This window comes from Leucoraja erinacea, chromosome 7, assembly GCF_028641065.1.
Source record: "Leucoraja erinacea ecotype New England chromosome 7, Leri_hhj_1, whole genome shotgun sequence".
Classification (NCBI taxonomy): Eukaryota; Metazoa; Chordata; class Chondrichthyes; order Rajiformes; family Rajidae; genus Leucoraja; species Leucoraja erinaceus.
In genome coordinates this window covers 35,518,490-35,543,529 of record NC_073383.1, presented here as the reverse complement: position 1 = coordinate 35,543,529, position 25,040 = coordinate 35,518,490, and the positions used below count along the sequence as shown (strand labels likewise).

At 46.8% G+C, this 25,040-nt stretch overlaps 1 protein-coding gene across 4 annotated transcripts in view; it reads right to left on the bottom strand.

Annotated features, from left to right (window-relative positions):
* The window catches only part of LOC129698886 (uncharacterized), a 393,480-nt gene that overhangs the window by 228,983 nt on the left and 139,457 nt on the right, over positions 1–25,040 (bottom strand). The gene's annotated exons all lie outside the window — the stretch shown is intronic.

Here is a 25,040-nt window from a genome sequence, read left to right as displayed (position 1 = left end):
GAAAGTTCACTGACAATTAATGCATTTTTGAAGTACATAGTTACTAACATACTCATTAAATAATTATATCACAGACAAAAGCACACTATTAGTCTTCAGCAGTACCATCAGCTGCCACATTAATGTTTATTATTTCTGCACACTAAAGGATGCAATTTCCCATTTTATTCATGTTGGTGTAGAAATTATCCTGACAGACCAAGTCAGACCACAAAATTTCTTGCAGTATTATTCCATATTCCAGAGAATCTTTTTCCAGGAGTTGATTACCGGAGCCATTGATTACCAGGCTCCTCTCATCGAAGAGTTGGCAAGTTTCCTCACTCCCAATATCCAATAAATGTATTCCATTATGCATCTCACTAACGAGCACATCAATGCACTTCTTCATGAATATGGAAGCCCATGCTCTTCCTTGCAACTCTGGCCTCATTGTGTGTTACTACTGAAAGGGTGTGGGCGGCGCGACTCACCCGTTGCAGTGGCCCCTACAGCCTGTCTGTCTTTTTTTTATTTTTTTTCTAGTTAAATGTAGTGTTTGGTGTTTTTTAATACTGGTTTTAAATGTGTATATGTGGAGGGGGGGGAAACTATTTAAAATCTCTTCCCTGTCTGGGAGACCCGACCTTTTCCCTGTCGGGTCTCCGTTGTCGTTGGGGCCTAGCACCGTGGAGCGGCCTCCAGCCTGAACGACCCGGGGGCTCGGGAGACTGCGGAGCTGTGGACTACTCACCAGCTGGCCGGCCTCGGAGCATGGGGAGCGGCGGTGATTCACTGCTGCGACTCGACTCCTGGGGCTCGGAGGTTCCAGCAAAGCAGCCGCAGGTCCGGTGGACCGGGACATCGGGAGCTCGCGGGTCCGGGGGGAGAGAGACCGCTTCCCGGAGCTCCCGCAATGAGACTTCTCCAGCCCGTGTCGCGGGGTTGGAATGACCCGGACCGGGACCGTACATCACCTGGCGCGACTTCATGGCCGTGGGACTCACCATCGCCCGTGGGGGTTCCAACCTTGTATTTTCAGACCGGAAGCGGGGCCGTAAATCACCCCGCGCGGCCTAAAATGGCCGTGGGACTTATCATCACCCGCCTGGGGCTTGGACATCGGGAGAGAAATTGAGAGCAGGGGAGAGAAAAGACTTTGCCTTCCATCACAGTGGATTCACTGTGATGGATGTTTGTGTGAATTTAATTGTGTGTATGTCTGTAGGACATTGTCTTTGTATGGCTGTGTAAACGAAATTTCGTTTGAGTCTCACTGGGGCTCAAATGACAATAAATTTGTATTGTATTGTATTGTATCAAGATCAAGATCAAGATAGATTTAATTGTCACGTGTGCCTGATGGCACAGTGAAATGAATTTCCATACAGCCATACAATAAAAATCAACAGGACACAACACACTATAGAATTTGACATAAAACATCCTCACACAGCAGAATCAAAGTTCCCCACTGTGTGGGAAGGCACCAAAGTCAGTCTCTTCCTCCACTATTCCCCGTGGTCATGGCCTCCCCAAGCCCTCCGCAGTTGCCGCTACGGGCGGCCCGATGTTCAGGACCGCACGCCGGGGTGTTAAAAGTCCGACGTCGGGGCTGCGGGACGTCCTCAGCGGCGTGGACACAGAGTCGGCCCCCTCCTACCGGAGTCTGCGGCTCCCAAAGTCCGCAGGCCGCGCCGGGTGGAGACTGCTGCTGGAGACCCTCTGCAAGGCGCCCCAGGACTCCACGATGCCGTTCAGCGCCGCCCGCGTTGGAAGCTCTCCGCACCAGAGCTCCACGATGTTGGAGCAACGGCCCAACGCTCCGGAGCTCCAACGGCGACCCAGGTAGGTATCGCCCGCTCCGCGGTGACTCCAGCGCTGCGCCGCCGCTGTAGCAGCCCTGGTCCGGTTCCCGGTCCCCGGCAGGAAAGGCCGCTCCGATCCAGCTGGTAGGCCGCGAGGTGGGGGGCGAGGACGCGACTCGGAGAAATAGTCGCGTCCCCGCCAGGAAGAGACTGAGAAACGGTTTCCCCCTTACCCTGCCCCCCTCCCCCACATAGAGAAGTTAAAGTTTCCCCCAACACAACACTTTGGACTAACTAAAAATAATAAAAAAGACAGAAATAACAGACAGGCTGTAGGCAGAGGCTGCTGCCAGTGCAGCGCCCCTAGTGCATCTAGTATGTATTGTATTGTATTGTACTTCTTCATGAATATGGAAGCCCATGCTCTTCCTTGCAACTGGCCTCATTGTGCGTTACTGCTTTCATGATGATGTGTCTTTAAGGGTTTACACATTCTTCCATGATTTGTGCACAGAAAGGTAGTAAATTTGTTTTAGTGTTTCATTCTGCATATAAACTATCCAAATGCCGTTTCAACTGCCTTTTGGCCAGATTCTTGATATGTTGTTAGACCAAATTGGCTTCAGTATAAATGTAATAACAGTTTAGTGCTTCAAAAAGGCTGAAATCCAATTTCTTCACATTACCCAATTAAAAGGGCATTCTTCACATTACCAATTAAAAGGGCATTCAGCTACAGACAAATAGACCACGAGGATCTATTCACTGATTGCTCGTACATTTTTTTGTGTTAACATTTCTTATTAGACTTGCATCCATCAATAATGAATATAGATATTTTGATTTGGATAGTGAAAGAGGAACTTCAAAGAACAGAAACAGCCTCAGCAGTCAGTATGAAAAGTGAGTGGATCTATAAGTAGATACTAGACCAAGTTGAGTCTGTTCCCCCAACGTGTGGTTACAGGGGAGGGGGGAACAGACCCAACTTGGTCCCCCTCCTCTCTCTCCCCTCCACTCTCTCCCTCTCTCTCTCTCTCCCCCTCCACTCTCTCTCCACCACTCCCCTCCCCCTCTTCCTCCCCCTCACCATTTCCTCTCCCCTCCCCCTCTCCCCTCTCCCCCTCCCTCCCCTCTCTCGCCACTCGCCACCCCTCTCCTCTCACCTCCCCCTCTTCCCCCTCTCCCGTTCCCTTCACCAACCTCTCCCTACCCCTCAACCACCCTTCCCACCCTCCCCCTCTACCACCCCCTTCCCCTACCCCTGTCTCCTCCTCTCACCCTCTCCCCCTCTGCTGCTCCCCTCCCCCCAACTTCATCCCCTCTCTCTCCCTTCTCCTCCTACACTCCTACCCCTCCCCACTCGCTCCCCATCTCCCCCTCCCCACTCTCTCCTCCCCGTCCCCACTCTCTTCCCCCATCTCCATCTCCCCTCCACCCCCCCACCCTCCCCACTCACCCACCACCCTCTCCTCCTCCCCTCCACCCCCTCTCCCTCTCTCTTGCCCTTCTGTCATTGCCCCTCTCTCTCTGTCTCTCCCCATTCTCTCTCTGCCCTCACTCTCTACGCCCCCCCCCCCTAGACACGCCTGCTAGTTGGGGGCTATGCGTCAGTGGATAGGGCGTTTATGGGGTAAAAGGAGCTAATTAATAATATTAATTTTATCATGGGTGTAGTTAGCGTGTGTGCGGGGTGGTAGTTAGTGTGTGTGATGCCACATGCCCCCCCCCCCCACCGCACGTTGGGGGAACAGATCCAACGGGTCTGCACTTGGTCGAGTATCTATTAAAATTGTGTGTGTGCGCGTGCGTGCGTGCGTGCGTGTCATTTTGCATGTGAAACATATCTCCTCGAAAACCAGATGCCGAAAGGAGAAAATGTTTACATATTTCAGTAGAGATTTTCCTTGCGAGTTTAGAAATCCACTCCTCTGTACCTTTGATACATTATTTTCCTGACTTTTTTATTAAAATTGTTGACCAATCTGACCTTTTTTTTTAATCTGACCGCTGCCCAGCTGCTTTCGTTACAATAACAGTGAAATTTTTACATCTTCTGAAAGAAAATTTCCTTATAATTTCAAAAATCCAACCCACTATGAATTTGATCAATTATTTCCCGAGATATTTACTAAAATTTATAACCAAACTGACATTTAAAAAAAATATTAAGGTTGCCCAGCTGCTGACCTCACAATGCCTTTGCACATGGCCCAACTGCCCTCCTGGCCCCGCCCGGCCCTGCCACCCAGCCTGGCTGCTGGCCCTGCCCTGCTGACCTCACAATGCCTTTGCACATGGCCCAACTGCCCTCCTGGCCCCGCCGGCCCTGCCCCCCCCAGCCTGCCAGGTTGTAGATTCTATTGGTTTTCATTTAATTGAATTGAATTATTTGTCACTTAACATCACTAATGCTTAACATTAACTTTTAATTTCAAAGACAGTTTAAAAAAAATAAATTAGCTGTCTTCATTGACAGCTTAGGTCGGACCCGCTGTGTGTGCGTGTGGAGGAGGAGGGAAGGGGGAGGGAGGGGGGGAGGGGGGGACGATTCCATAGAGCTGCCGACAGCTGTTGTGCATGAGATGCGCACGCTTCATTTCCAGAACAATGTACATACATCTTAATCATAATATGCAACATATTACATTTCTTGTACAACTTTTTTTTCAAACTTTAAGCTGTAATAGAAAATAGAAAAAGAGAAAGGAAAAGAGAAAGAAGAAAAGAATGAGGATAGTAATGGATGTGGGAAGAAAAGAAGAAAAAATAGGCCCCACAGAAAAGGGGGCCTTAAGAAAAGAAAAAGAAAATAAGGAATCTAAAAAAGGTAAGGCTAAGCAAGAAGGAAAGGGAATGTGCCTAATTCCTGACGATTCACACCCATCACCTAATACTAAGATAATGATTTTCCATCTCCCCTGAATTCCATAGATCTGCCAACAGCTTTCGTGCATGAGACGCGCACGCTTCTTTTCCAGAACATTCTGAACGCGTGGTGCACGGTTGCATTTCGCTCTCTATCTCCCCCTCTCTCTCTGTGCCCCATCTCTCTCTCCCCATCTCTCTCACCCTCCTCTCTCTCTCTCTCTCTCTCTCCCCTCTCTTCCCCCTCTCTCTCTCCCCCTCTTCTCCCCCTCCCCCACTCTCTCTCTCTCTCTCCCCCTCTCTCCCTCGTTCCTCTCCGCCCACCCCAGCACTCCCTGCCTTCCCCCCTGGTCCTCCCTCCCCTAAAAAGCCCCCTTCCCCTGCACCACTCCCCTACCCTTTCCCTCCACCCCATCCCCTCCCCACCCCTCCCTGCCCCCCTCCCCCCATAGAGAAGTTAAAGTTTCCCCCACACCTCTCCCCCTCCCTTCCCCCCTCCCCTTCCCTTCCCCCTGCTCTCACCCCCTCCATCTCTCTGTATTCCCCTGTCTCTCTCTCTCTTCCCATCTCTCCCACCCCTCCTCCCCCCCTTACCGACCATCCCTCACCTCCTCCCCTCCACCCCCCTCTCCCTCTATCTCTTGCCCTTCTGTCTCTGCCCCTTTCTCTCTGCCTCTCCACATTCTCCCTCTGCCCTCACTCTCTACCACTCCCCCCTTCCTCTCTAGACGTGCCTGCGAGTTGGGGGCTATACGTCAGCAGCCGTCCATTAAACTCGCTTTTTTAAAAGTGTTTTAGTTAGTCCTGTCTCGTCCGTTTGGAGAAATGGACTTTTTAATGTGGGAGGTAGGGGGCAATTTTATTTCTAGGTCCCTACCTGGTCAGTGAGGCAGCTTTTTCTCCAGGCTGCCCGTGGACCCGTCCTCGCGGCCTACCAGCGGGCTTGGAACGCCGTTTCCTGGCGGGAATCGCCCAGCACCTCGGCCTCGGTGGTGGCACAGTGCTGGAGTGCTATCGTGGAGTGGAGTGGGCGATGCCTTGCCTGGGTCGCCGCGCTGGAGCTCCGGTGAGCTGGACCGCCGAGAGCAACACCTCCGGGCTGCGGGTCTGCGGAGCGGAGCGGGCGGCGCCGATTTCAACATCGGGAGCCTGGGAGCTCCAAAGCCGGCGCGGCCTTGTCGGCTCCGGAAGCCGCGGTCTACAGCTTAAAAGCGGCCGTTCCAGGTGGCCCAGCCGCTGAGAGGACTATCCCGACGCCGGGGCAAGACCACCCGGTGAGAACGGCCAAGAACATCGGGCCTCCGTAGAGGCAAATGCGGTGGCAGGACTGACTTTGGGGTGAACCTGGGGTTGGGGACTTGACATTATGCCTTCCCCCACAGTGGTATCCATTGTGGGGGGATGATTTTCTGTCTCTACGTAATCCTGTTAGTCTTTGTCCAAGCTGGCTGCCGTGAAGGGAGAGTGGACGCTGGCGCGCTTTGGCTGCCGCTGCTCTCTTTTCACATTGTGTTTTTGATTTTCTGTTTTTGGACTGAATTCTGTTTTTAGTTGTGTTTATATTCCTGTTAATCTATGTAAGGTGTCCTTGAGATGTCTGAAAGGCGCCCAACAAATAAAATTTATTATTATTATTATTATTATTAGATAGGGCAGTTAAGGGGTAGAAGGAGCAAATGAATAATATTCATATATCAAGGGGGGTAGTTAGTGTGTGTGACGCCGCATGCCGACCCCCCTCCCCCGCAACCACACGCTGGGGGAACAGACCCAACGGGTCTGCACTTGGTCTAGTATATTTTTTAAATGTCAGTTTGGTGATAAATTTAGTAAATATCTCGGGAAATAATGGACCAAATTTATTGGGGCTTGGATTTTTGAAATCATAAGGAAAATTTCTACCCGAAGATGTTAAAAAAAAATCACTGTTATTGGAATGTAAGTGGGCAGCGGTCAGATTTTTTTAAAAGAAGGGGGGGAAAGGAAGGAGAGGATGGGGGGGGAGTGAGGTGAAGGGGGGGGGGAAATCGCGGAGGGGGGAGGGGGTTGTTGTTGTTACTGAACAGAACTCACTGGGGAATGAAGTGAGTGAAAGCTGCGGTTAGAGAGTGAGAGGCGTGGCATCCTCAGCACTTCTGAGACATCGGCTCTGTCGCGCTGGCTGTTCCACCGCTGCTGGAAAAGCAGCGGTTGAAGATGTGATGTTTGGCTTGAGGCAGCGTGGCAGAGCCGGGCCGGGCAGGGAAAAATGGCGGCGTCTTTGGAGGAGAGGCGGGCATCAGCAGCCGTTATGGTCGCTGGCCAGCAGGAGGCGACAAAATGAGTGAGTGGGGGAGGGGGTGCATGATTTTAGTTTAAAAATGGGTACATAAAAAGAAACAATGTTTTGAGGAGTGCAAAATCGGATGTAAAAGTGAATGAGCTAGTGACATGGAGAAAATGACGGAGGTTAATGACGGAGTGCTGGCGTAGCATGGAATCAAAGGCCGAATCTGGCACCCACAAACACACACAGCCAGAAAAACACACACACACGCACACACACACACACACACACACACACACACACACACACACACACACACACACACACACACACACACACACACACACACACACACACACACACACACACACATATATACACACACACACACACACACACATATATATACACACACACACACACATATACACACACACACACACACACATATACACACACACACACACACACACAGTTTTAATATATAATAGATATGATATGATATGATTGTGCAAAGTGTGAAGGGACGATTGGTTCCTGTTCAATTACTGTTGAAAATCCAATAAGGCAGGGATAACCTTCCCATTTTCTATCTGTTAAAGCCAAATAATCAACAATTCTTTTTATAAATGACTTGGATGTAAACAGATGGGTTGGATAGTAAGTTTGCAGATAACTCTAAGATTGTTAGAAATGGCAGATGGAGTTTAGTCCGAGCAGGTGAAGCAGATGTGATAGTTGCATTTAAGAGACTTTTGGATCGGCACATGGATATATAGGGACTAGAAGGATATGGATTATGTGCAGGCCAAAGGGCTGTTCCTGTTTTTACTGTTCTATGATCTTCCACTGCTATTAAATGCTAAAAATCAAGTGCTGGTAAATTAGTATAGGTGGTTATTTGATGGTTGCCATGGACAAGGTGGGCCAAAAGTCCTGTTTCTGCTCTTCGTGACTCAGACCCCTGTGTACACATTGTTATCTCTGACATCCCCCAAGGATCTATAACTGGGACCTCTCAATTTTTTAGCTTATGCTGCAATCTATATTACTAAAAGTTTGATCTTGACCGCTTTTGGCTCACTGTGCTGTGATTTCTGAGAGAACGCCGCCACCTACGGCCGTCATATTTGGCCACCTCGCTCAGAGCCCCCCTCCGCCTTCCTGGCCCAGATGAAAAATGAGAGATATTAATGTTTTTTTTTAAATTTACCATTCTCTCTGCTGCCCCTGCTGGTGGGAGGGGGGAGGGACTATAAAACCCGGAAGTGCCTCAGTCTCTGCAAGATGGAGGAAGCCAGAGCGTCACGTGTCTCTGGGGGGTTTGGGTTGAAGTAAAAAGGCACTGCATGCAAATGGTTGTTTGGGGGGCTTGGGTTGAAGTGAAAAGGCACTGCATGCAAATGGTTGTTTGGGGGTTTGGATTGAATTGAAAAGGCACTGCATGCAAATGGTTGTTTGGGGGGTTTGGGTTGAAGTGAAAAGGCACTGCATGCAAATGGTTGTTAGTTGAGTTTGGGTTGAAGTGAAAAGGCACTGCATGCAAATGGTTGTTTGTCTAAACATGACAACTTCCTGTTTGCACTCTATTGATTTTAGATAAAACACTATCACTTACGGCTGTGATTTTTGGCCATCTAACTCAGTCCCCCTCTGCTCATCAGGTGCAGAGGATTCTTCCCATCAATGAAAAACAAAAGTGTTATTAGTGTTTAAAAAATGTTGGGAATCTCTCTTCTGTCAATCACGCCATGAAGTCCACACCTTTTCCGGTGGGAGGGGGAGGGATTATAAAACCCGGAAGTGTGGGTGTGGCTCAGTCTCTGAATGATGGGGGAGGGAGAGGTCACGACTCGGTCTGAGCTGTGAATTAACTGAACACACTGAATGTCTACTGAACTGTGAGTGTGGTGTTTTGTGTGGTTTTATGGTGGTTTTTATGGTGGTTTCACCCTGCTTGAAATAGTATGAAACTGCATTTGAATGTGGTGGCCATGCACAAAATGGTATGAAACTGCATTTGAATGTGGTGTCGTTGCACCCTGCATGAAATGGTATGAAACTGCACTTGAATTTGGTGGCCTTGCACCCTGCTTGAAGTGGTATGAAACTGCACTTGAATTTGGTGGCCTTGCACCCTGCTTGAAGTGGTTGGAAACTGCACTTGAATATGGTGGCCTTGTACCCTGCTTGAAGTGGTATGAAACTACACTTGAATTTTGTGACCTTCACCCTGTTCGAAGAGGTAAGAAACTGCACTTGAATTTGGTGGCCTTGCACCCTGCTTGAAATGGTAGGAAAATGGATTTGAATTTGGTGGCCTTGTACTCTGCTTGAAATGGAATTTCAAGGAATAGCCGTGAGTCAACTGCCAGCCCACTAGCCGTGAGTTTGGATGTGAGTGTGACCATGGGATGCAACGGGTCCCACTTAGTCTAGTATCATACAATAGGACACAAAACACTGGAGTAACTCAGCAGATCAGGCAGCATCTGAGCATTTCTCAGCAGGAGAAGGATAGACAATGTTTCAGGTCGAGACACATCTTCAGACTAATTGTGAAGGGGAGAGAAAAAATGAAAAAGGGAAGAAGCAGGACAAAGAATGGCAGGTAATAGGTTGACATAGGCAAGGCAAATTTTTGATAAGTAAAAAAGTGTGTGTGGGGGGGGGGGTAGTTAGAGATTAGCTAAAAGTAGAGAATTCAATGTTCAAATGACCCAATGTTATAAACTACCCAAGCAGTATATCAGGTGCTGTTCTTCCAGTTTGTGTGTAGCCTCCTTCTTGCAATGGAAGCTCAGGGCAGAAAGGTCAATGTGGGAATGGGAAGGGGAGTTAAACAGTTAGTAACCTGATGATCTAATATGCTTTGATGGATCGAACGCTTGGGTAGCTTACAACCTAATGGTATGAACATTGAAGTCTCTAATTTTAGGCAACCTCTAACTAATCCCACCCAATCTCCCCCTTTTCCCCCACACACCCTCTCTTTCCCCACCTCTTTCCTACCCTGTGTATTACAAACATATGCAGTTTACTTTTTATCATATGTAGGTTTCAGCATGTACACTGATAACACCCAGCTTGATGAAACACTTCTCTTAACCTCCGCTTATATAAATGTTTACACTATCATAGATTCATGCAGCATGGAAACAGGCCCTTTGGCCCAATTTGCGCATAGCAATCAAGATCTCCTTTCTGACAGACCTTTCAGAAAATACTGTAAGATACATTGATAGAAAGAAGCAGTCTATGACTTATAGACTAGCCACACAGACGTGCATACTGCCTGAGACTGTAGTGAGAAGTGCCTTGATATTCAAGCAAGGATGATATCATTAGCTTGAACCTGCACACTATGTGATCTCGGAGGGAACAAACTATAAAATGGTACGTCTGCTGTACTCAGTGCTGCCATGGCTTCATCCTCAAAACCCAGGGTTGCTCCTGCTGACAGACCCTGAATCAGTGTCTGGTTCCTGGTGTTATTATTACTCTCCTCAGAATTGCTCTGCACAATCTGAGTGGGATTTGTTCTTGATGAAGAGGTTTGTGTGTGGGAAAAGACATGTCTCCACTCGTGCAGAGAAGAGACGAGTTCCATCATGCCACGTCTCTGTTTATGCAGAATTGCATGTGTTGCATCTCTGTTTATGCAGAATTGCAATCTGTAAACTTGCAGGCTTACTTTGCTCCTGAACAATGCATTTGTTCATCAGTGGCATCATTGAGACCATTGTGAGTAACAAATCACTCACAGAAGATACCTCTTTGGTCAATGAAAACATCCACCAATAAGGATATAAAGCAGCTCCCTACTAACATGTAATTTTCCAATGAGCTTCTTGCAGAGTTTAAACCTCCCACATGATCATGGAACAACTGCAGAAAGAAGTGTGCATGGTCTCCTATGTGAATAGCAGAGGCTCCTGGTTCCAAACACTGTCCTGTGAGAGCATTGAGATGGACTCCTCAATAGTCTTTATGATTTCCTCCATTAACCCAGAAAGGTTTAGCAATATGATCACTATAACAGTGTGCACTCATGTTAGAAACATAAAAAAATAGGTGCAGGAGTAGGCCATTCGAGCTAGCACCGCCATTCAATATGATCATGGCTGATCATCCAAAATCAGTACCCCGTTCCTGCTTTTATCCACCTATCCCTTGATTCCGTTAGCCTTGTCATGAGAGCATTCCAATCATAGACCTCATCTTTTGGGACAGTTCAGATGTATGGACCTCCCCTAGTCTCTGGAGAGAGCACAGGTTCCCTTTGGTTTAATGGCAGAATACTGCCTGCTGGTGTCCATTGTTTCTTCCTATGTTGCTGTTTGGTGTCAGGCATAATGATAAAATGTGCTCATCACTATCATTGTCCCCTTCCTACTACTCCTCTCCGGCAATCTTACCTCCAGCTCCCTCTAATCTAATTGACAGTATTCTGGGGACCAATCCTCATATCTGCAGACAAATCAGAAGGCTGCACTTGTCTGAAAAACTCCAAGTGCTTTCATAGTGATTAAACACAGAGAAAAGAGGGTTTCACAGTGGATCGAATTGAAGGCAATGGTATCAAACAGAAAGTGAGCATGTAAAGCAGATTTCTTATCACAGCAGGTGTTTTGGTCTTTGAAAATTCTTTATCGATAAGTTGGATGGTATTCTCCAGTTTGATGAAGTTGTCAGCTTCCATGACGCCTCCCCATCCTGTTTGCATGGCCATCCCACTTCTCCTGCTGTCTTTGCCCAAATGAAAGTATAGCGATCAATCTTTTATTGTCCTAACTTCGTAGTCTTGACCTGTTTTGGGGTTAGTGCATGGATCTTGAGAGGGTGGAGTGTGGCGTGTAAGAGACCGGGGCATATAAAATGTAGATTGAGTAAGTGTGTGTAGGTGTACATGCATATGACTGCAATACATATGCACTCATACATTTGTGTGTGTGTGGAGCTGTGGTCGTGGAGCGTCCAGTTGCGGGGCGGTGCTGGGTTTAAACACCTGGGATCTCTCGCCGAGATCGTCAGTGTTGGCGCGGCCTGTGGACTTCGGGAGGCGCGGTCTCCGGGGAGGATGCGGCCGTTCCAGACACTACAAGCCCTTGAGAGTGTTCTCCCGATGCAAGAGCGCCATCATCCGGCGAGAGAGCCTGTAACATCGGGCCACCGTCGCGGCAACTGCGGAGGCCTCAATAGGCCTGACCATGGGTGAACAATAGGAAGAGGACTGGACTTTGTTGCCTTCCCTCACAGTGGGAACCATTGTGGGGGGATGTTTTTATGTTCAATATTAAATTCTTTAATGTTATATTTTATTTTTATTGGTGTGCTGCAAATGGAAACTCAAATTGCACTACACCAATTGGTGTATGTGACAATAAATGTCCTTTGTCCTTGTCCTTTGTGTTTGCAAGATAATTGTATTTTGTAGCCAAGCTTTTTTTTAGGAATGACTTCATGCTAAAGGTATTCTCTCTCCTGAAGGAGATAATGCTTGTCATTTCTTCCCAGGTTCTTCTAACAGCTGCCCCAGAGGATCTCCTGCCCCATTTTGCAATACAAGACCTCCATCTTCATTCGGCTGAGCTTTGCTATTCCTTTCTCTAAATATGAAAGCTCTTTCATTCTTCCCTGCATCTTCAGCTGTCTGGTTGCCTTGGGGAATTTGCCTTTAAGGGCTGACACCTTTCAGCTGAGATAAATGTGCCCAATCATGTCAGGAGCCATGCAAGTCCTACTTTTGTGCATTTTTCTGGGTGTAAACTATCTGACTGTTTTATGTCCCCTTTTTTCAGTAATTTTTCAATATTTTTATCAGCATCAGACTTGGAACTTGCATTATATTACAACAATGTTTTAATGCATCACACCAGGGAGGGTACTTCACAATAGTCAGTGATTCAAATTGAAAACAATGTAATGGAGATTAAATCCATGCAAGGGTGAGGTGTTGCACGTAATGAGGTCAAATGTAAGGAGAAAGTACACATTTAAAGCCAGGACTTTTAACACCGTTAATGTACGGATGGGTTCTTGAAAGTGTTAACACCAGGCGATAGAGTGGTAAAGAAGGTGTATGTTATGCTTGCTTTCATTCAGTCGAGGCATTAAGTATAAGAATTAGGAAGTCATGTTGCAATTTTATAAAAAGTTGTTTGGGCTTCATTTGGAACATTGTATGCCGTTCTTGTTGTTCCTTTACAGGAAAGATGTGGAAGATTTCGAGAGGTTGCAGAAGATGTTTACCAGAATGCTGCCTGGATAATTGGGAATTAGTTATAAGGAGAAGTTGGGCAAACTTGGATTGTTTTGTTCTGGGCATTGCGGGTCGAGGGAAGACCTGACAGAAGTTTATAAAATTATGACAGACTGTAATACATAGGGTAGACGATCAGAATCTTTTTCCCAGGAAGGAAATGCCAAAGACTAGAGTGCACAGCTTTAAGGTGAGAGGGGGAAAGTTTCAAGGAAATGTGTGTGGCTAAGTTTTTTACAGAGAGTGGTAGGTGCCTGAAACATGCTGCCAGCGATAGTGTGGAAGCAGATATGATAGTGGTGTTTAAGAAGCTGTTCGATTGTCACATGAATGTCGCAGGGAATGAAGGATATGGATTACATGTAGGCTGAGGAGATTAGTTTAACTAGGATTCAGCATAGACATTATGGGTTGAAGGCTGACATGCATTCTACTGTTCTGTGCACCATGAAAAATAGGATTCTTAGCTAAATAAAGTAAAGGTTTACAAAAAGGCTAACATCCTAGCTGTCATCTAGTGCCAGATAGGTAAATTAATTCCGCTCACTTAAACATTTATAATTACAGCGTGGTGAGCAGCTAGTCATAGTTAATTAAATGTTACAGTTCATAAAGAAATAAACATGGGATAAACAATATTACATAATCTTCATGGTTATATCCCCCCTTTAATAAATAAAAGTAAAAAGAGAAAATGCAAACATCCAAAAGTTTTAATACAAATTTCACCAGATACATCAGTAGATTGATTGCCTCTCCTGAAATGGCCCTGACTGATTGCAGTTATCTTGGACTGAGTTGTTGCTTGGCTGTGCAAAACACAAAGTGTTGGAGGAACTCAGCAGGTCATGCAGCATATGTGGAAGGATTGGACAAATTACGTTTCAGGTTGGAGCCATTCTTCAGACTCTGAAGAAGGTCTTGAGCCTAAAGGGTCCCAACCCAAAATGACATTCCCTCCACAGAAGCCGTCTGCTGAGTTCCTCCAGCTTTCAAACATCTGCTGTTCCTTTTGTCTCTGTTTCTAGGCTAAGGTGTTCCATACTCTGCTGGATTAGTGTGTAAGAAATAACTACAGACTACAGGTTTACACCAAAAAGACACAAAGTTCTGGAGTAACTCAGCGGGTTAGGCAGCATCTCTCGAGCAAATTAATATAGTGTAGGTGATGTTTCGGGTCGAGACCCTCCTTCAGACTGGAGGCTGGGTTAGTGTTGTATCCTCCTGTATCCTTACATCTGCAGCTTCTTTGGTAGACTTCCTGAGATGGTATTTGTTCCACTGATTTCTGATACTATCCTGACTTTGGACAAAAAGAGGTATGGTATTTCTCGAGTAAACAATACCTCTTGCCATATCCGTGTTGATATGATATGACTTTAACCTCACCAACTGTTAGTGGTGGGAGATCTTTGGTACATCTGCTGAAGAGTGCCTAATTTCTCTTGATCGCCCCCAAGTTCCAACCCCCCGGTTATCTTCCTACATGTTTTTGCACCTGGATCTAGCAGTCTGTCTGTTAGGTTTGGGTAAAGCAGTAGGCTGGGATGCTCCAGCAAGAGTCTGACTGTAATGGTTTAATTTATTTAGTATTTCCTTCATCACTTTTGCATTTCTCTGCCTTTCGATTAATCTGTGGTAAATAAAGCAATTCTGATAGATAAGTTCAGGTGTATAGACAGTGTAAGATGGGATGATTGCCAGATTGCTTTAAAATAGTTCAGTCAAGAAACAACTAAAAGATAAAGGTTTCAAAACGAGGCTGACCTACTCCACCAAGGTTCATCGTACATGTCACTGAGTGGATGAGGAAAGTCTTTTTCCTCAGTGTGACTACATAATGTCATGCGCAAAGTTCCAGAGGTATTATCAGCTGCTATATATTATTGAATGAGGTCACCAAGATGGGATTGCATTTTTGTCTCAGTGCGACATTCTTTACATTGCCAGCTGACTAAACATCAAGAGGAAATTGGATTTCAAGTCACAAATGAGCAAACTTTTCTGAAGAAGCTGAATAAAAAACACTCACGGCAAGTTGGAACCCAATAACTGACTTGCCCACTCAGCACAGTTCACTTTTATTGCTCTGATCCAGTTGTTATTTAAGTCTATCCTTTTCACAAATCAATACCAACTGAAGAGAGATATTTAGTTTGCTTCATTTTTGCTGACATATATAATAATATAATTCATTACAGGTGTTTCAGCATTATCCTTGCAATCTGTTGCCAATATTTTTACCATGTTACAGAAAAAGCTATAATTGGACAGACATCTTAGGATAGATTTTGCACTCGATTGTAGTGGTTAAAGAAATATAAAATCGGTGCAGCATATTTTGTATGTAATTGTCTCTTGAGACTGAATTTTGGATGCACAATCATGGGGTGGGGAATCACAATTAATTATTATGGAAAATCTTGCACATCATACTTGCCCATATCATCTAGATACGATACAAAATTAATACAAACAGATCTGCATGAACCACAAACACAATTTGTGGACCATATGCTATTAGGATTACATATACTGCCTTTTAAGCTTATACGATAACTCCATTTGCAACTGAACTGCTTTTCACATTATGTACTTTTGGCTGCTTTGACTTTTCTAAAAAAAAATACATATCGAAAAGGCAGATAGAGGCAGAATGAGCATGGGAAAATGGAGAAATAATAAATAAATAAGTGAGCAAATGAGTGAACGAGTAAGTAAATTCAGCCAGTGCCTCCTCTTCAAGGCAAAGACAGAGCACCAGGACAAGCCCAAGACCACAAGTGCCTCCTATTCAAGGTCAAGGCTGAGCCTCCAGAACTGCCAGCACCTCCACTTTTGAGACTAGAATGAACTGCAGGGACAAGCCTGTGATCGTCGTGCCTTCTCCTTCGAGACCAGGACTGAGCCTCTGGGATAAACCCAAGACATCCAGCCTCTCCTTCTAGGCCACGATTGAGCTACCTACCTGGTCAAGCCTGTGATTTCCAGTGCCTCCCATGCACATTGAAGATGAGGGACTGCGCCCAGACTTTCTCATCACTATTGTCATTCATTACCTATAAACACATCATATGTTACCCCTACTGTGAGTGTGGGTATTGGCATTGTCGATCCGATGCCACAGTTAGTAAAATATAGGAACTCATCATCAACTTCAGAAAGCGGGGTGGGGTACATACCCTAAGGTCTACATCCATGTTGCTGAAATGGAACATTGACACTACAGCCAAGCAACCGCAACAATGTTTTTACTTCCTCAAAAAACTAAGGAAACTTGGCATATCTTCAATATCTCTCACCATTTTTTACAGATGCACCATAGCAAGTCCAGGGCCTCAAGAAATTGCATAGAGCTGTGAGTCCAGTGCAGTCCATCATGCAAACCAGCCTCCCCAACCCCACTTCTCCACCTCATCCTACACCCCCCTCCCCATCAACTCCATCTAGGGCATGCTGCCTCAGAAACTTGAAAGCGCATTCCACCTAATTCAGGAACAGTTTCTTACCCTTTGTTATCAGACTATTGAATGTACATATCACAAGCTAAGGGTGTTGTTCCAATCTCCCAATCTACCTCATTGCAATTTTTTGCACTTTTTTTTCATGTACTTACTCTGTAGATGGAACAAAATATTCCGCGCTCCATTTCCTTTCTCTCTTTGCATTGTTGTACGTGTATATTTGATTATACTCATGCATTGTATGATTTACCTGATTGACATGCAAAACAAAGTTTACACTATCTCTGTATACATGGCAATAATAAACCAATACCAATAATAAATTTGGGCCCTGATATGATCATGTAGGTCTCTATGTCTGTAACAGTGCCTAGGGTGGTGACACTCTGCACTTCTGGCAAATTCTATACATAGACACTAAGTCTTTTAAATCCTCAGTGACATCAGGCCAATTTACTAAACTTTTGACAATGGCTTTCATATCACAGTTCTCTGCATTCAACTCAATCAAAATATCAAACATTGTGATAACTAGAGCCAGGATTTTGCCATAAATGCCATGTGCCTTTTCATGCCTTTTTTGATGATTTCACCAAGATAATGCCTTTTTCACGATCGAGTGCCTAAATCAGCCTTTTTTTGCTGTTTTGCCAAAAGGTCGTGCTATTTTCTCTGGTTGTACCGTGATTACAAGGGCGCCACCGTCCGTCGTTCATTCATTTATGCCGCTGCCCGCTGGTTCAGTCTTCTCCAAAATCTAATTATTGCTCCCAATTTTGTAAACTTCCCGCAAGCTACCACTTCCGTTGAGAAACGTGGCGAAACATTAGTGAATAATTTGCAGGTTTTCAACAAAGTAATTGACGATATTCGTAAAGTTCCTGGCGATGTAGGTAAAGACATACAAGGAAAATGTGAGAGAGTGATTTTAGCTAACAAAGTTCATGAAGAAATACAAAACATAGCTAAAGTTCTCAAAGGTAATTGTAATGCACAAGATATCGACATGAATATAGAGTCTGTAGCTTGTTTCGGGTATGTACCAGTGACCTCAGCTGAGATAGAAAGAAGTTTTTCACAACTGAAGCATATTCTGTCTGAGACGGCATAGTTTAACACCAGATAATTTGAAAAAGATGCTAGTAATTATGTGCAACCAGGCAACTTTGGTCATTTAATGTAGTATACCATTATATTATCATTTTTAACCATATTTTGGTGATGGAAATACATGCCTTTTTATGCCTTTTTTTGTCAATAAATGCCTTTTTGTGCCTTTTTTGCAATTTTATTATGTCTTTTTGCCTCCCTATTTCAGAGTTTTTTAGTGCCTAAACATCCTGGGTCTAATGATAACTATTCTATGCTCCTACTTCAAATATCCTTGGTCAGTGATAACACAAATCGTCAGTTTTAGATTTGTTGCATTTCTATATTTATCCAACAGGATCCGTCTGTAACTACATTTGTCCACTTAATTCAGGAGCATATCTCATCACTAGAAGTTTTTTGCATCTGTGAGTAGGAAGCCATCTATTTATCTATCTATCTATATATATCTAAAACTCTCATCTTGGTTGTTTCTGAATACCTATCTATCTATCTATCTATCTATCTATCTATCTATCTGTCTGTCTGTCTGTCCATCCATCCATCCCACCATCTGTCTGTCTGTCCGTCTGTCTATCCATCTATCCCTCCCATCCATCCATCTATCTACGCATATACATGTGATTCCGGAACTACGGCAAAACGGGTACAAGATAGCGCTAACATTTTTGCGCCACCTTACTCATCATTGTCCTGTGGTCGGTTGTGTCAAGTTTCGTTCAGATTGATGTTATATTGCACAAGTTATAGACATGTAAAAATAAAAAATAAACCACTTTGAGAACAATAACTTGGCAGTTGCTGTGCCAGCTGCTGGGAGATTCTGGCAGTTTCTCCCACCTATGACATCACAATCCGACAATGACATCGCAATGGGATCTAATTTACATAAGCTGCCATGAACAGTCTTCCACCCGACGATGATATCACAATGAGATAAGCTCCATCCAGTGCAATGAAAGATTTCTTACATTGTTGTAAGGAGAGGGAGGGGGAGGCGAAAATAAATGTTATTTAAACATTGTGTTTAGTGGGGGAGTGATAGGTGATTTAGTGTTTAGTGATAGGGGAGAAGTGAGGGAGGGTGTGACTGAGGGTAGGGAAAAGGAGAGGGAGGGAGAGGTGAGGGAGGGATTGGAGGAGGAGATGGGAGAGAAGAGGGAGGGTGAAGATGAGGGGGAGGGAGTTTGTGAGCCGCACCTACGCAGTTTGGGTCTATGGGTGAGTGGTGGAATATTGCGTTGGGGGAATGAGTTGCGTTGGGGGAATGGGTACAAGACAATGAAATCTCATTTAGCAGCAAATCTGGGATCGCTAATCATTTAAAAAAACAAGATTTCTTGGGAGGAGGTTTTTCATTTTCATAAAGCAGTGCCAGGGCCTGGAACCTGGCCTGGTTCTCGTACTCGGCCAGGACCTGGCTTAAGGCGGCCAAAGCACTCGCGGACCTGGGCCATAGATCGCCTTCGGGTAAGCTCCGGGGCACTGGGAACATCGCAGAGCTGCGGCTGCAGAGCATCCAGGCGGCACTGGATTTCAACAACACCGCGGGGCCTGGTGTCCGAGTTCGCCAGAGTCAGCGGTCCGGCCAGCGCGGCCTGAGAACTTTGGACATTGCAGTCTTCAGGGAGGAGGCGGCCGCTTCAGTCCAGGCCGCTGAAGAATCGTTCACCCGACGCCGATGATCCAGCTTCGCGGCAGAGGGCCTGAGAACGTCGAGTTGACTGAGGAGGCCACATATAGACCCCGACCTCGGGTGGACTATGAGGGGGAGAGCTGGATATTTTTAGTGCCTTCCCTCACAGTGAATTCTGCTGTGGGGGGACGTTTCTTGTTGATTTCTATAGTGTACTGTTCTGTGTCTTTTTTCTTTTTTCTCTTTTTTTGTTTTTATGGATTTATTGACATTTGATCTGTTCAATTAATTTAATCAATCTCTGTAAAGCACTTTGGTTCAAATACTGGTTTTGTTGAAAAGTGCTATATAAATAAAGATTATTATTATTATTATTATTATAGAGACAGGGAGCGCCGCAACCCGGCCCACAGCACAGGGGGGTGGGTAGAGAAGACGGAGGGAGGGGAATAGAGGGATGAGGGAGGGATGGGAGAGGGGAGAGGGGAATGAGGGAGGGAGAGGTATGAGGAATAGGGCAGAGGGATGGCGAAGTAATGGAGGAGGGGAAGGGGAAGAGGAAGGAGGGGAAGGAGGGGGTGAGGGGAGGAAGCAGAGAAGGTTTGGTGGAGGATGGGGGGAGGGAGGATAATGGAGGAGGGGAATAGGGGACTGAAGATGGAGAGCGAGATGTGTTCACATTGATCTTATATTTTACAAGTTATTGACATTTTAAACTTGAAAGACGTCAGTCCTGCGCAGTTGGGGCTATGGGTGAGTGGCGGGATATTTTGTTGAGGGAACGGGGTCATAGTTGGTCTAGTATATTACTAAAACTCTCATCTTGTACGTGAGCATGTTAGTTTGCCAGCTTTTCATTATCTGAACTACATCAAAACGGTACAGGGCAGTGCCACCTTACACACCATTGTCCTGTGGTGGTTTGTGACAAGTTTTGTTCAGATTGATGTTATTGTAGTGGCCATTTGGCTTGTTTTGCATGTCATTGTGGATGGCATATGCCTTTAAATTTTAGACTGCCCGTTATAATGTGGGTGGGATTTATGACGTGTCTTTGGCCATGTTTGCTTAACTGCTTGCGCAGAAGTTTCGTTTTTAGATTTGTTTTGGAGACGAGGGAGAAGGTTAATCCTTCGACCATGTCGACCATGTCATTACATGTCATTGTTACAGAGACATGAGGAGCTTTCTAATATCTGAAGTAATGAGCTGGAGTTCAAAGAAGAAAGCCGTAACAAGTCGGAAAAACCTTGGATGTATCTTACTGTTTTATATCTACAATAAAGAAAATATTCATCAAAAGACTGTGTGCTGAAGCTTTATGAATGGAGAAGCTCTGAAGGTCTCTGAGGCAGCTTGCATGCGTACCGAAGATATTCCCCTTATCCATTCTCATCCAATTAGCGGCTAGGGTGCTAATTACCTGAAAGATATGAAAAATGACTTGACTTGACTTGACTTGACTTGAAATCTGCCGCAACAGTTATATTTCATGTTACTAACATTTAAAAATTTGCAAAACCACACTTTAAGAACAATAACGACAGATGCTGTGACAGTTGCTGGGAGATTCTGGCAGTTTGCAGCAATGATGTCATAATGGGATCTCATTTGCATAAGCTGCCATGAACAGTCTTCCACCCGACAATGACATCACAATGGGATCTCATTTACATAAGCTGCCAATCAAGAGTGTTCCACCGAGTGCAATGAGAGATTTGTTAGATTGTTGTAAGGAGAGGGAGGGAGTGGGGGAGGGGAGGAGAATAAATCAATACATAACTAAAACTCTGATCTTATGCTCTTCCGGTTTACAGGATTTTTCTATTGCGATAGCGTTGCGATTTTTCGCCCCCTTACTCACCATTCTCCTGTGCTGCGAGTGCAACAAGTTTTGTTCCGATCAATGGTATATTGTAAAAGTTATCGAGGTTTAAAAATCATAAAAACCGCGCATGCGCAGATTGCTGTCAGTCTCCTCTCCTGTCACTCAGGAAGGGGCGGCGCCGTTTTATGACCGCACTGATTTGCCGCGACCGCTGTCAATCGACTGGAGGTTGCCATGGTGAAGGAGTGGCACCGCCGCCCGAGGAGCTGCAGCCGAGCAGTACCTGGTGGAGAGGGTGGTGCCGCGGGCCAAGCCCGGTGCCTGGACCTGGGCTGGAGATGTGGGCCGAGCCCGGGGACTGGGCCTGGGCTGGAACCAAGGACGAGCCTGGGTCCGGGGTCAGGGACGAGCCCGGAGATGAAGTCGGGGTCTGGACTGGGGCTCAGGTGGCAGCTGAGCTGAGGGTTGGAGTCGTGCCCAAGCCCGGGGCCTGGTCAAGGTGTACTAGCGCCTTGGGGGCCGCCCGGCCACCGCCATCCTGCAGCACAGCCTCCGCTTCATGATGTGCTCGCAACTCTGGCTCGGTCATCCTCAACCCTCACCCCGCGCCCGGCACAGCGAGCCCGGCTCCGTCGAGGCCCAGGTCTGCGAGTGCTTCGACCACCTACAGCCAGGGCCAGGCCGAGTATGAGAACCAGGCCGCGTTACAGGCCCTGGCGCTGCACTACGACCTGGGTAGGTGCTGCGGAAGGGAATGGGAGGGGAGGAGGATGAGAGAAATGAGGAGGAGGGAGATGGGGTGGTACAGGGAGATGGGGGGGGTGCAGCGCTGAGCCCCACGGGTCCCGGGACGGGCAACGCCTCAGCGGCGCCAGCCCATGGGTGAGGATACTGGGCGGAGCCCTAACGCATCGCAGCGTTACATAGAGAGAGTGAGTTCCGCAGCCCGGCACACAGCATGGGGGGGGGGAGGGGGGGGGGGGGGGGGGGGATGAGGAGGAGGACAGAAGGATAGAGGGGGGGGGGAGAGGGATGATGGAGGGAGGGAGGGAGAGAGGAGAGAGGAGAGGGGAGAGAGGGAGAGTAGGTGAGAGAGGAGAGGGGGAGAAGGAGCGGAGGGGGAGAGGGAGGGATGAGGGAAGGAGAGGGATGGAGGGCGGGGGGGGGGAGAGAGGGATGAGGGGAGGGAGGGAGGGAGGGAGGGAGGGAGGGGGAGGAGAGAGAAGAGGGAGGGGAGGGAGTTTATGAGCTGCTCCCCGCAGTTGGGGGCGATGGGTGAGTGGTGGAACATTACGTTGAGGAATAGGTTACATTGGGGGAATGGGTGAGTGGTGGAAACGGGTTGCATTGGGGGAACGGGTGAGTGGTGGAATATTACGTTGGGGGAACGGAGCCCAACGGGTCCCACTTGGTCTAGTTATCTACTAAATGTGATATATGAAGTTCAAGTTCATCAGCTAAGGAAGAACAGTAGATGGTAATCCTCAGTCGTTTACCTTGACCATGATTGCCTTGATGTAATAAAACCACTTAGTCACTGCAATTAATGGTGAGGGCTTCCAGCACTGATTCCTTTTGTACTACTGATGTGCGCGCAACTCTGGCTCGGTCATCCGCCACCCTCACCCCGCGCCCGGCACAGCGAGCCCGGCTCCGTCGAGGCCCAGGTCTGCGAGTGCTTCGGCCACCTACAGCCAGGGCCGGGCCGAGTATGAGAACCACGCCGCGTTACAGGCCCTGGCACTGCACTACGACCTGGGTAGGTGCTGCGGCAGGGAATGGGAGGGAAGGAGGATGAGAGAAATGAGGAGGAGGGAGATGGGGTGGTACAGGGAGATGGGGGGGGTGCAGCGCTGAGCCCCACGGGTCCCGGGACGGGCAACGCCTCAGCGGCGCCAGCCCATGGGTGAGGACACTGGGCGGAGCCCTAACTCATCGCAGCGTTACATAGAGAGAGTGAGTTCCGCAGCCCGGCACACAGCATGGTGGGGGGGGGGGGGGGGGAGAAGATAGAGGGAGGGAGAGAGGGAGAGGGAGAGCGAGGGAGAGGGAGGGAGGGAGGGGGAGGGAGGGAGGGGGGAGGGGGAGGAGAGAGAGGGATGAACGAGCGAGGGGGAGAGAGGGATGAAGGAAGGACAGGGATGAGCGCAGGTGGGGGAGAGAGGGATGAGGGAGGGATGGGGGGGAGGAAGGAGGGAGAGAGGGATGAGGGATGGAGGGGGAGAGAGGATGAGGGAGGGGAGAGAGGGATGAGGGAGCTATGGGAGAGAAGGATGAGGGAGCGAGGGGGAGAGAGAGGGATGAGGGGGAGAGAGAGGGGGGAGAGAGAGGGATGAGGGCGGGAGAGGGGAGAGAGGGGGATGAGAGTAGGTGGGCGCGAGAGAGGATGAGGGAAGGAGGGAGGGGGAGAGGGGGGATGAGGGAGGGAGGGGGGAGAGGAGAGATGAGGGGGGGGGCGAGGGGAGAGAGGAATGAGGGAGGGGGGAGAGAGGAATGATGGAGGGAGGGGGGAGAGAGAGGAGGGAGGGAGGAGAGGGAGGGAGGGAGGGGGGGGAGAGGGAGGGGAGGGGAGTGTATGAGCTGCTCCCCGCAGTTGGTTGAGTAGTGGAACATTGCGTTGAGGAATAGGTTACATTGGGGGAATGGGTGAGTGGTGGAAACGGGTTGCATTGGGAGAACGGGTGAGTGGTGGAATATTACGTTGGGGGAACGGGGCCCAACGGGTCCCACTTGGTCTAGTTATCTACTAATTGTGATATATGAAGTTCAAGTTCATCAGCTAAAGAAGAACAGTAGATGATAATCCTCAGTCGTTTACCTTGACCATGATTGCCTTGCTGTAATAAAACCACTTAGTCACTGCAATTAATGTTGAGGGCTTCCAGCACTGATTCCTTTTGTACTACTACCTCTGGTGGGTCTGCCTTGCTGGGGGTAGAGGATTGTGATAGAGAAATCTGTAATTTTGCCTTCAGGATATGATTCTGTGAGTGAGACTACATAAGTGTGTGATAAGTACTTTACAAAATATTGGGCTAGGAGACACTGCCATGTTCGAATTCTCTCCAGGGTGGTTCATCCATTTTGAATTCATTCCAAATTCTCATCACTCCCATCACTCATCGATTTTTATTTTTATTCTGTTTATAGGTTCTAACTGAATAGTTCATTTGATTATGTCTAAGAGCAATTTTATGAGTCAACCACTTTGCTATAGTTTTGGAAGCATACTGACTAGTACAGATAAATACAACACTTTTTCTTCTCTTAAGGACACTTGTGAAGCAAATAGGATTGTTATAAAATCCATGGTCAGTATGGAAAATAAATGTTTTCTAATAGATGGGAACAGGAATGCATTAATTCATAAAGATTCAGTGGTGCTGATTATGATGAATATGAATACAGCCAAAAAAGAGAAGAAATGAAAACCAAATATACTTCAACCTTAACAAGACAAAACAGCAGTGTAAAGGTAATTAAATAGTATTCTTGTAGACAATATGCTCTTAAATCAAAATTACATAACATGACAAGGTTAGACAGTTGGGAAGTTTCTATGGATACAGTAGTATAATAGAGAGTGCAGATATCTTAAAGACAATTTAATTGTCTGTGAAGGACTTAAGAGAATATTATCACCAGTAAAAACAAATTTATGCAAATATAATATAGCAAATGTTCTACATGTTCTACACAGGAGTACTATCAAACAGCTTTTGGCACAAAGTGAAATCAATATTAGGGCAGAATATTGTAAAAGAGAAGGAAATGATTGAGTGATGAAGATGGAATTTCAGATATTAGATTGTTGGTAGT